The sequence below is a fragment of the Neofelis nebulosa genome, chromosome 8 (assembly GCF_028018385.1).
Source record: "Neofelis nebulosa isolate mNeoNeb1 chromosome 8, mNeoNeb1.pri, whole genome shotgun sequence".
Taxonomy (NCBI): Eukaryota; Metazoa; Chordata; class Mammalia; order Carnivora; family Felidae; genus Neofelis; species Neofelis nebulosa.
In genome coordinates this window covers 82155137-82168639 of record NC_080789.1, presented here as the reverse complement: position 1 = coordinate 82168639, position 13503 = coordinate 82155137, and the positions used below count along the sequence as shown (strand labels likewise).

General features: G+C 40.6%; 1 protein-coding gene across 2 annotated transcripts in view; it reads left to right on the top strand.

Annotated features, from left to right (window-relative positions):
* Positions 1 to 13503, top strand: part of STK38L (serine/threonine kinase 38 like) — an 86090-nt gene that overhangs the window by 6584 nt on the left and 66003 nt on the right. The gene's annotated exons all lie outside the window — the stretch shown is intronic.

The window sequence follows — 13503 nt, the reverse complement described above, 5'->3', positions numbered from 1 at the left end:
AGCAATTTTTTTTAAATTTTTTTATTAAAAAAAATTTTTTTTAATGTTTATTTTTGAGACAGAGAGAGACAGAGCATAAACGGGGGAGGGCCAGAGAGAGGGAGACACAGAATCTGAAACAGGCTGCAGGCTCCAAGCTGTCAGCACAGAGCCTGACGCGGGGCTTGAACTCACGGACTGCGAGATCATGACCTGAGCCGAAGTTGGCCGCTCAACCGACTGAGCCACCCAGGCGCCCCTGTCCTCAGCAATTTTAATGCTGAAATAAATGACATAATCAAATGTTCTGACTTCATTCAAGCAAATTAAGAGCAAATAACTATCATTACAGCACGGCATTTTCTTAAAGGGTATTAAGGTTTTGAGATTTGAGCTTCCTTTTTGGTCAAAACTGAGAAGTTGGAATTTTAGTTCTGCATTTTAAATCATGAAATGTTAAACGTCCTCCATTCTTGTGATTCAGGTGAAGGATGGTCAAGTTGCTGCCTACCTCATGCTGCATACAATGGTTGCATCTGACTAAAATAATCTTGGTGAAGGAATGGGGTAGAGGGAGTACAGACAAAATTTCAATGGAGTTCCTAACCAGGGCTTGAGGAGGTGTCTTATAGTGTCACTATTGTAGGAAATTGTATGTAAACTTTAAAGAATGGATAAGATACATATACTCAACTTCTTTGAAAGATCAGAGAGCTTATTCAATGATCCATCTTTGAAATTTTATCTTGTGCCAGTATCTCATTTTATTAAATTTGATTTGGACTAAAGTGTGGATTTTTTTCCTTAGTGAAGCAACTGCCCATTGAGTTGGCCCCAGTGTGGACACACCGCATCATGTTTGCCCTTCATAGTTTTTTTTTTTTTTTTGTATTTGTCAGCAGAGGCTGGTGGCCTGGTTTATAGTACTAGGGAATTGCCTTTTGTTGTGTTTTTTTTTTTTTAAATTTTTTTTTAAATTTTTTTTTTTTCAATGTTTTTTATTTATTTTTGGGACAGAGAGAGACAGAGCATGAACGGGGGAGGGGCAGAGAGAGGGAGACACAGAGTCGGAAACAGGCTCCAGGCTCCGAGCCATCAGCCCAGAGCCTGACGCGGGGCTCGAACTCACGGACCGCGAGATCGTGACCTGGCTGAAGTCGGACGCTTAACCGACTGCGCCACCCAGGCGCCCCTTTTTTTTAATGTTTTTTATTTATTTTTGGGACAGAGAGAGACAGAGCATGAACGGGGGGAGGGGCAGAGAGAGAGGGAGACACAGAATCGGAAACAGGCTCCAGGCTCCGAGCCATCAGCCCAGAGCCTGACGCGGGGCTCGAACTCACGGACCGCGAGATCGTGACCTGGCTGAAGTCGGACGCTTAACCGACTGCGCCACCCAGGCGCCCCGCCTTTTGTTGTGTTTTTACAAGAGATACATTTCATTTGGACACATCTTCCAAATCTGGTTGAGGATATTTTCCGTATGTCCACTATTATCTAGCCAAACAGAATAGACTTTTTCTATTTTTGTGGCTAGAGTGGAAAAATGTCAGTCCTGCATTGCATATATTTGACCCACCGATGTTCTTAATATTGGCAAATCCTAAAGGAATCGCAGACTCATAATGTTTTAGTGAGGTTGATCATCATAATTCAACATTTATCAGCTATTTGCAGGGCCCTGTGTTAGGTACCATGGCGAAATAGAGACGAGTAAAATGTGTTGCACTTCCACTTAGAAAGGTTCGATCCAGTAAGAGACATAATGTGTGGGTACAAATAACTGTAATTCAAACAGAGAGTGATAAGTGAGTGACAGGGTACTGTGGGAGCAGAGGAAGGAGGGATGGCTTCTGGCTGCAGAGATTAGGAAGTCTTCCTGTGTAAAGTGAAATACGAATTGGCTATTTAAGAGTGAAGCACAGGCCAGGTAGAGGGATTAGTGTGAGTTGGATATTTCTCTATAACAGCTGATAAATTGTATGTTAATTATTTACTTCTCTCTCTGCCTTGTTGGATTTGAGCCCATGGAGCTTAGAGAACAGGTGTTTTTCAGCTTTTTATTCTCTGCATCATCAACTGCTCAACCTGGTACATTTAATTAAAGCCACACTTTGGTAACATTATAGTGGCAATAGTGTATTTGGAATGGATTCAAGGGAAGAGGGACCAGAAATGAGGGACCAATGATGAGATTAACCTATTTTTATTAATTTAATGTTTTTTGATTTGAGTGTAGTTGACGCACAGTGTCACATTAGTTTCAGGTGTATGACATAGTGATTCAAGTTCTCTATGTGTTATGCTTGCCACAAGTGTAGCTGCCATCTGTCACCATACGACGCTATTACGGTGTCTCTATTCCCCATGCTGTGTGTTTCATCCTCATGACTTATTCATTCCATAACTGGAAGCCTGTACCTTCTACTCCTCTTTACCCGTTTTGCCCAACTCCCTCCCCCTCTCTGGCAACCATCAGTTTCTTCTCTGTATTTATAGCCCAGTTCTGCTTTTTGTTTATTCATTTGTTTTGTTTTTTAGATTCCACATGTGAATGAAATTTTATAGTATTTCTCTTCCTAAATCTGACCTATTTCACTTAGCATAATGCCCTCTAGGTACATCCATGTCACAAATGGCCTGATCTCATCCTTTTTTATGGCTGAGTAATATTCCATTGTATAAATATATGACATCTTCATTATCCATTCATCTGTTGATGGACACTTAGGTTGCTTCCATTTCTTGGCTATCATAAATAGTACTGAAATGAATGTAGGCATGCATATGTATTTTTTTAATTTGTGTTTTTGTTTTGAAGAGACTAATCTAGGAGATAGATGGTAAAGTCCTTTTTTTAAAAAAAAGTTTATTTATTTTGAGAGAGAGAGACAGCATGAGCAGGGGAGGAGCAGAGAGAGAGGGAGAGAATTCCAAGCAGACTCTGAGCTGTCAGCACAGAGCCTGACACAGGGCTCAATCCCATGAACTGTGAGATCCTGACCTGAGCTTAAATCAAGAGTTGGACACTTAACCGACTGAGCCACCCAGGTGCCCCAGAGATAGATAATGAAGTTCTAAACAAGGTGGGTTTGGAAAAGGGAGAATTGGATGGATGGGTGTTGCCCCTCCAACTTGAGACCTAGGGAGTTCTTTCGCTGTGAATTACCTGTGGGGGTACATGTCATGTCATGTACCAGGAGATACAGTAATAGAAAGACATGGTGCTCCCTCAGACAGCAGGCAGGCAACTAGAGAGCCACACTCCCAGGTATAGAAATAATTGCAATAGCACATAGCTGCTGTGATGAGGGAGCAGTAGGAGGAGCATCTAAGGGAAAGGAGCACCTATTTGGGAGAATCAAAGCAACCTTCCAGGGAGGTGGTAATGTGTGAGCTTAAACTTGAAGGCTGAGTAGGAGTTTTTCAGGCCAGCAAGCAGCAGGAGGACATGATAGCATAGAGATCTAAGAGACTGTTTAGAGAGCCACAAAAACCTGGGTTATTTTAGTGTTGGGACGTGAAGATGGATAGGATAAATGGACTTGTCTTAATAAAATAGCTTTTTATTTGCCATGTTTTTTTTTTTTTTAATATTTATTTTGCCCAGCCCCTGCACACTGAGCTTTTGTAAGGAAGTATTTCTGTTGCCTCTTAAGCCTAGTGGAAGGCATCTGTCTGCTCTGCTTCCCATTCCTAGCCTGCAGGTATACTGGCAGTGCTAAATTGGTGCTAAATTGTCTCTCTCGCTTCCATTTTGTGAAATTAAACAGAAATAATTGATAACAATAGCCAGAGAGATAAAGGGAGGAAGCCGTGCACTGAAGACCTTTTCTCTGATGAATGCCTGGAGCCACTGGGGGTGTCATATAAAGAGAACTGCAGCATCAAAGGGTAGCTTCAAGAGCACTGGACTCAAGGGAGCAGATTGTGGTAGGAACCTAATTATTTACCTTTCCCATAAAGTTTTATGGAACCCGTGAAATTTTCCCAGAACTGTAATACCTAGTGCTAAAGTCCTTTTGTTCTGGTTTTAGACTTGATTTTTTTTTTTTTTTCCATCTTCTCTACTCTGACCCTTACTATATTTTAGTAACTTAGCATGACTCTAAACTTCAACTGGTGTGAAACATGGAGTCTAGTGTGCCCCTCTCCCACCTTTTCTGGTCATTCAGAAACCTGCTCCTGCAAATCACGATTCCGAACTATGCAAACATAGTCTGTATCAGACAGCGGGAGTTAGGAAGCACTCCAAGTTTCTTTTTTACATGTTTTATTTCCTACAGCCATTTATTCTTTCTGTCCTGTGGATTGGTCACTAAAACAGAATATAGAAGTTGTTTTAGAAGGACAACCAAAAAGTTCATTAGAATTATATCCATTGTGGGCCACTTGGGTGGCTCAGTTGGTTAAGCGTCTAACTTTGGCTCAGGTCATGATCTCACGGTTCATGAGTTCAAGCCCCACATTGGCCACTCTGCTGTCAGCACGGAGCCCACTTTGGATCCTCTGTCCCTCCCTCTCTCTGCCCCTCTCCTGCTTGTGTGCTCTCTCTCTCTCTCTCTCTCTCTCTCTCTCTCTCTCACACACACACACACACGAAATAAATAAACAAACAAAAAAAAGAATTATATCCATTGTATTTCTAGGTCGGGCTTAGCAGCTGTGTTAGCGTTAGTGCCATTGGTGGTAATAAAAGTTTATGGGCACTACCAAGAGGAAATTAAAGACAAGAACAGGAAAAGAAAAAGAAGGGTTACAGAGTGTTGGGGGAGGCATAGGGTAGGGGGTGGAGAAAAGGTGCCTATGGTTAAAGGGTCAAATACCTGTAACAGCAGTTCCAGGTGCCACTTAGTGGGACAGGTGCCATATTGTAAGATTAAGTTGAACTGCAAGTAGTCTTGTTTGCAAATACACTGGGTGTATTGCTATGACAAAAATGACAGTTTGTTTTAATCAAATATTTCTGGATTTTCAAAATGTGTGTATATACCTGTGCCTCTGTTTTTAGAATTGAATGGAAAGGGTAACAGAAACCAGCAGATTTTAAATATTAGTGAACGTTACAGGTACTTTTCTGAAATGTAGTATAGCTTTTAAGATTTAAATCCACAGATTACGGCTAGCCCTAGTCAGGCAGAGGTGGCAGGAAGGGAAGAGTAAGCAAGAATGTGGTTGGGTAAAACTGCATTTTCTTTTTTTTTTTTTTTTTTTTTTTACGTTTATTTTTGAGACAGAGAGAGACAGAGCATGAACGGGGGAGGGGCAGACAGAGAGGGAGACACAGAACCGGAAGCAGGCTCCAGACTCTGAGCCATCAGCCCAGAGCCCGACGCGGGGCTCGAACTCACGGTCTGTGAGATCCTGACCTGAGCGGAAGTCGGACGCTTAACCGACTGAGCCACCCAGGCGCCCCAAAACTGCATTCTCATACTACTCATAACAGGTCCCACAGAAGGGAAAATAGGGTAAGAACCTATTTTCTAGAGCCTGTAGCCTCCTCTACAGGTAAACCAAGTACGCTTTGCTTTCAGAAAACAAGAAGCTTTAATTCTTCAAAACATTTCCCTACCATTGGCTAACAAAGTCAAAGAATAAAATTGGGTATAATTTTAGTTTTTCTGTAATGTGACAAAAAGTTATTTCTCGGATTGTGAGGAATACTGGATGGAGTTGAAAGTCTTTGACTCATTTTTCAGAGCTGAAAGATGCTGTATAGGTCATCTAGTTGGGTTCTTAACTGTATGTGTTCCCTCTAATCTCTGGGAAGTGGATGGTTAGTCTTTGTCCACATATTTTAGTTCCTTGCTAAAGGCAGAACACCTAAATTTCATTCCCTTCAGTGGCTGGTGTTCTCCAGCCTTCTGTCCCCTGTTCTTTTCTTCTCCTTCCACATGCTGTGGGATCTGGATGATCTCACATACTCTGATATCTTCAGTGACCACTCTGTGATGATCGCTTCCAAATCTGTACATCTTGTTCAGACTTCTTCTGAACTCGGGACTCCTCTGTCCATCTCTTTCTCGAATATTTAATATTTAAGGTGTAGACTTTTCCAGCTCTATAAATCCCAATTGTTTGTGTGTGTCCAGAAATAATGAGGATTAGGGAAATTTACTTACATTTAGCAAGTGACCAGGAGACTGATATAAACACAAGAATGCCAACTAAATTAACCTATTAAGATAACTGAGTAGAATGGAAGCTTGCATCATTTGGTCAGCATACTGTCACCCACAAGGACAGTCTTCATGGGAAGCATCACTAAGCCATGAGAGCCTAATGGAGCCTCTTTTTTTATAAGGATGCCCCTGCCCAGCGCTGATCTGATTGTGGGCGGTGCATTTCAGCCTCTGATAGTGCGATGGAAAGGCAGGCAAAATATTGCAGGTCAAACTCCTGCTTTTTCTCCCCCAGATTAATATAACAGTTCTGCTAACACGGTTTCTTTCGCCAGAAGTAAACAAAATTGACAAGGTTTCAGCTTTCCTAATTCACATTCTAATCCTGCCTCCTAGAAACTATACCCTGTTTGCTTTTGATTGGACTTGTGTTTCTAAATATTTTCAGTCACACATTTTCTTGGAATTACTTATGTTGATAGATAAATTCTACCACTCTATTTGATTCATGCTGATATTACTCCCAGAGGGATGATTTAATTTTCAAATTCTGTGGGCATTTGCTTTGTCCCTGTGTGCTGACTATAAGGCATTGATTGCCGACTCTTGAAAACTTCTCCAGGTATGAGCTGACTGATACAGGGTACAGTATGATTTTCACCTTCCTTGTTCCTGACCTTTTATGTCCATTAGCTCAGCCTGAGATTGAGACTGCATACATTTTGGGGTGGCCATTTCACATTTTTTAATTGATGTCAAGCTTTGTTCAACAAATATTTTTAGTTCTTTATGCCTATGAGAGTTTGTCACAATTTATGCATAGCATTAGATTTTTTTTTAAAATCCAAATATAATTCTTTACCTTTTCTCCATTAAATTTCCTTTGTTAAAGTTAACCTTCTACTAAAAATGTTTTGGGTTCAGAATCTGCTGTTCCCTTTTTGACTATTGTCTCCAGATTCCAGTTTGGGATAAGGATTTTGAGAAGGATACATTTGATAAGGATAGGACTTTGTCGAGTTAATATATCCAAATAATATAATTGTCTAAGCTCAGCGAGTCTTGCAGAACTTATCTATGAGCACTCCGAATTTTGTTGCTTAATTGGTTATAGACATTCAGCCCATTTGTCTTCATCTTTCTCCCATCCTCCCCCTAAAAAGAATTGGAGAGTGGGGCTTGTTCAGTCCTTTCTGAAGTGACAGAGATGATTTGTCCTGTGGATTTGCCAGCAAAAGAAATAAAGTTGCTTGGCAAGACTTGTTCCTCCTGATTCCATGCTGAGTTTAGTGATCACCCATCTTTGTTCAAAAGCCATCTGCCTTATTATCTGTTCTAGAATTTTCCTCAGGATGGATGATAAGCACAACAGTTAGTGTTTTGTAATGTTTTGTAACATCTATGTTCTTTTGTAATGTTCATGTTCTTTCCTCATTTTGAAAGATTGGGCAGTTTCAGCACAGCTCTCTGGTCTTCATTTGTTCGTCAGAGTACTTAGAGCACTTGGCCGCGTTCATCCATGGGTCCATGATTTGCAAACTGATCAGCTGGCCAAGTCAGAAGATTTGTAGGGCATGCGGGTGGCTCTCTGATGGCCTTCTGTGTCCTGGGCTTTAGCTCCCTCCTTGGGCATCTACTTTTGGCCTTTGTTCCCCACCCCACTGTGAAGAGAGGCAGAGCCTGAGTGGTGGCTGATGGGTGTGCATCTATCTGACTGGGGGTTCTCTATAACACAGGGGTTGTGCTTCCCCAGCAAGGATGTCATAAAATAGAAATATGTAAACTGTAAAGTGCTGTGCAAGTGTAATATTTTAAAAGAGCAAAACAGAAGTGGTTTTTCTTTCTTTTTCCTGTTATATGTTAACTACACCATTTACCTTAACAAACTTACCCAGCCCTGTTGCACATTTTCCCTTCCAGACAGAAATTCAGAAGCCGCTTTTGTAGCCCTTTAATGGTTTTCTTAAGTTCACTCATTGTGGACATTTGACTTCCTGATACCATCTTGCGTTTCTTTCATAGGCATCCACGTTGTGCATGTCTCTTCTTCGTGTCTTCGAAAACTAAGTTCATTGGAGAGCTCTTTGTGCAACCAGTCTTTCCAGAATCTGCCCTCTTTCTCTGTCGTTCATACCCTTTCCAGTCTACAAACCAGAGCTCTATTTTCTTCTACCAAATCATTTCAAGTTTTACTTTTTTCCTACACAGCTAGGATGACTAGGGGCAATACTGTTTGGTTACACCTTTCTCCCTCATGTTTTCCTGACTCATTCTCTTTCTTTAATTCATTCTCTCTCTCTCACCTTTCTTTCTTCGCTACTTTTAGTGATGTAACTTTAGGAATTTTTACTCTAAAACCTAGGAGTTTCAACCTGGTACTTTATCACGTCCTGAATAGATCTAGATCATTTTCCTTATTCTTTTAAATTCATTTTGAATTTATAATTTAAATAGAGCTTAAAATGAGTACTGTCTCTGGGGGAATAATCATGATTTCTGCTTCCTTTGTGTTTTCCTCACAACACCTAGTAAAACACAGATATTTCACATAGGCATTCAGTGTAACAGGACCCAATGAGTGTGGGTTCTTATACGTGTAATTCAGGAGTAATCCAAAGTCCTTATGGCGTCTGCAAGTCCTGTGTGTTGCACCACCTCTTACCTCTCTGAACATTTTTTCTTACCACTGCTGCTCACTCGCTCTGTTCTTGCTATGCTAATCTCCTTGCTGTTTCTTACAGATACACTCCTGCCTCAGGGCCTTTGCATTGACTGTTCCCTGTGTGGTACCCTCTTCCCCCACATTTTGAAATCACTTTTTTTCCCACCTCATTCAAACTTCTTTCTCAATGGAACCTTTCCTGATGACCTTATTTAAAATTTTAATGCCTCTCTCAACTCCTGCACTTTCTATCCCCTCCCCAACTAGAATGTAAGCTCCATAAAGGCAGGGATTTTATGTTACCTGTGTCCCTCCTGCCAAGAACAGCACCTGGCCCATGGTGGATACTCAGTAAATATTACTCAAAGCTGGTTTAACTAGAGTTGTGTTCTCGAGAGCTTCCTGAAACATATTATGCATCTTCCCTTTAGAGTCTCAGACAAGAGTTACTTTTCTGGGAACTGTCTGTAACTTGCATCCTCTAATGTCCCACATTCCCATTCCCAGTCATCATCACAAACTTCAAAATTGCTGTCAGATTTCCCAGTACTTCCATTTAATCAGCTAATTACTTGCCATGGTCACATTCATATCCAGAAGGTTTCTTTCCTTACTTGAGAGATGGGAGGCTTAGCCAGGCAGGCATTTATCAGATGCCGTGATTTTTAGCTGTCGAAGAATTCTAGCAGATTCAAAAGTTGCAGTCCCCATTAAAACTCAGTTTACTTCTGTGTCAGCTTTAGTCTCTAGAATATTTCAAATCAGCAATTCTTTATGTTCTACCTTTCCGCCATTGCTCTAGTCCAGTTCAGAGTCCTATCACATCAGACTCAGTGATCCTTAACCGTATCATATATACTTATTTGTGAAATGTCAGTTCTCTTGGGGCGCCTAAGTAGCTCAGTTGGTTAAGCATTCGACTTTGGTTTAGGTCATGATCTCGCAGTTCATGAGTTTGAGCCCCGCGTTGGGCTCTGTGCTGACAGCTTAGAGCCTGGAGTCTGTTTTGGGTTCTGTGTCTCCTTCTCTCTCTCTCTGTCCTTCCCCGGCTGGTGCTCTGTCTCTCTCTATCTCAAAAATAAATAAACATTAAAGGAATTTTTAAAATGTCAGTTCTCGGGGCGCCTGGGTGGCGCAGTCGGTTAAGAGTCCGACTTCAGCCAGGTCACGATCTCGCGGTCTGTGAGTTCGAGCCCCGCGTCAGGCTCTGGGCTGATGGCTCGGAGCCTGGAGCCTGTTTCCGATTCTGTGTCTCCCTCTCTCTCTGCCCCTCCCCCGTTCATGCTCAGTCTCTCTCTGTCCCAAAAATAAATAAAAAACGTTGAAAAAAAATTTAAAAAAAAAAAAAAATAAAAAAAAATAAAATGTCAGTTCTCTTTCTTTAATACTCATATTTGGGGTATGTGTTTGCAAGGACCTGACACCACATTGTTGTTAACACCCTTCCTGTTTGTTTTTTTGCAACAAATAATTTGCTAGACTTTTCTCATTATTGTCATTTTTTTTTTCAGAGCATAACCAGCTTCTTTCTTAGTTACAAGAATATCTGAAGTTTTTCTACCTTTTCTTCAATGTTAAGCTTAAGTCACTTGATCAGTGAATCAAAATTACATAGTGACTTCTGGGAATATATCCAAAGGAGAAAGAACACGAACTCAAAGTTGTCTGCACCCCCATGTTCATAGCAGCATTATTTACAGTAGTCAAGACAGGGAAACAACCAAAGCACCCACTGTTGGATGAATGAATAGAGAAATTGTGTATGTGTATATGTATATACACACACACACTGGAATATTCAGCCATTTAAAAAAATGAGGAAATCCTACCACTTACAACAATATAGATGGACCTGAATATTGTTATGCTAAATGAAATAAGCTAGATAGAGAAAGACAAATATATGTGATCTCATTTATATATGGAATCTACAACAAAACAAAACAGACTAATAGAAAAAGCGTTCAGACTTGTGCTTACCAGAGTCGAGGGGAGCAGGGAGGACAGGGGAAAGCTGGTCAAAGGTACAAACTTCCGGTCACAAGCTAAGCAGGTACTAGGGATGGAATGAACGTCCACCATGACAACCACAGCTAACACTGCCGTATGCTATATAGGAACCTTGCTGAAGAGTAAATCCTAAGAGTTCTCTTCACAAGGAGAAAAACGTTTTCTTCTTTTGCTTTTTCTATTTATCGTGTCTGTAGGAGATGATGAATGCTAACTAAACTTACAACAGTGATCATTTCACAACATATGTAAGTCACTCCATCACGCTGTATACCTCAAACTTACAGTCATGTATGTCAATGATATCTCAATAAAATAGGGGGGAAAATCACCTAGTGATTAGAACAAGCTTTGCATCTAGCACTTAACTGTGTGGCCTGGAACAAATGAAATTACTTCAGTCTTCTAGACTTAATTTCGTATCTGTAAAATGGGGAGGATGGGAGCTACGGTAAAGTAATGCCTGCTTCATAATGTATTTATCCTCTTCTCAGAATGAAGTGACATGAAGATGATGATGATAAGCTTTTATGTCGGGTTTGCTATTTGACAGACATGGTTTTAAGAGCCTGCATGTATTTTTTATTAATTTTTTTAATGTTCATTTTTCAGAGAGAGAGAGAGTGTGAGTGGGGGAAGGGCAGAGAGAGAGGGAGAGAGGGAGACACAGAATCTGAAGCAGGCCCCAGGCTCCGAGCTGTCAGCAGAGAGCCCGATGCAAGGCTCAAACTGGGAGATGATGTCAGACGGTTAACTGAGCCAATGTCAAACGGTTAACTGACTGAGCCACCAAGGTGCCCCAAGAGCCTGCATATATTAACATATGGTGTATATAACCTTCAGTGTGTTTAACGTGTGCTCAGAAGCAGTCAGTAAATGCTAGCTTTTCTTAGCAACAGCAGCAGCAATTCTCTATGTAAAACGTTCATTTTTCAGTTTTTGCAAGGTCTGCCTCCTCATCAGCCAAGAGTCTGTTACAGATCCTGTATGCTAGGGTATGAAGCAGACATCCAAGTACCATTGTACCATTCTTTAACACTGTACAGTTGCTAAAAGAAACCACAAGAAGCCTCAAAGTAATCCCTTCAAAAAACTTAACATTTTGGGGTAAGATCCAGACAAAAATAATGCCTTTGTTGAGAACCCAGTCATTACACTTTGAAATAGATACAAGTTATTTCTTTAAACTTAAAGTAAAATGTCAAATTTTGTGAATAGAAATTTTGTTGAAAACTGGTTTTTAACACTTATATTTGGTGGATTCCATGTACATTTTAATTGAGTTAGCACAAAATGAGTAAGTTAAAATACCTCTCTACAAAGAAGAAAGTATTAGAGATTATGCTAGATGTTGACAGGTTAAGTATTCTGAAACATTACCTTTTCTGCAGAAGAAACCTCATGTTATGAAGTCATTGAATAGTTAGGTTCTGAAGTAGCTCTTAAATTTTACGGTGATACAGGTATGTGTATTTAAAGTAGACTCAATAAGGGGCACCTGGGTGGCTCAGTCGGTTAAGCGTCTGACTTCGGCTCAGGTCATGATCTCGCTGTTCCTGAGTTCGAGCCCCACATCAGGCTCTGTGCTGACTGCTCAGAGCCTGGTGCCTGCTTCAGATTCTATGTCTTCCTCTCTCTCTGCCCTTCCCCCACTCATGCTCTGTCTCTCAAAAATAAATAAACATTAAAAAACAATTTTAAAGTAGACTCAATAAGACAGAATATTTGTTGTATCTGAAGTCTATCTTAAAGTCCATTTCACCCTGCATTTAGGAAAGTTCAGATAATAAAAGATGATGTAGAAAGCCCTTTCAAGACTCCAAAGAACTTCATAGATACGGGCACTACAACTATGCACGTGAAAATATTTGTCAGCTGGCAGTTACCATCTCTTAATAGCAGCATAACACCTAAGATTTGGTGACTTATGTAATATCATTTTATGAATAAGCAGGACCCTGATTAGGTTTTTTGTTTTATTATGCATTTCTCTTTGATATTCCCTCAGTCAAGGCACTCTTTCAAAAGACCTTGTACCTGTTCTCATGGAGATTGGAAGGTGTTTGAGATCCTCATTACTGTCCCCTTGAAAGAGACTTCAAGAACCCCAATTATCATTCCCTAGAACTCTCTTTGTCCCAGTTATGGCACATGTAGACCCTCTGTCATCACTACAGTGTTATACCTAATGGGCCTCCATACGTGGGCCTCCCCATGTGCTAAAATAGTCTCCTGTTGTATCCCTTAGAAGGGTCCTTGACCTGCCCAGAGTGCTACAATGTATATACCAATGTATGTAATGTAGGTAGCAATGTATGTAACCTGTAGTTAAAGAGAAACTGGGGGTCGAGGTGGTTACTTCACTCAACAAATATTAGTACTTTTGTTGTGCTGTGTATCGTGCTAAATACTGTGGGGGACAGAATAAGGTATGGCCCTTGTCCTCAAGGAATATGGAATTTAATAGATGACTAACATACATGACAGTAAATCTGCTTATACAGGAGTGGAATTAAGTGCCTAATTGAGAGATTTGTAATAAATGCTAGACAAGTTCTGAAAAATGAAATGTAAATGAAGTTGGAGAAATCAAGAACAGCTTCGTAGAAGAGGAAAAATTCATGAGGCTCTTTAAATACAAATAGAGGGAAAAGGAAGGACTGTTTTTAAGTTCAGATATTCCAAGTTTGGTGGTAAGGTTGATTATGGTATGTCTGTTGGTTGATGAAG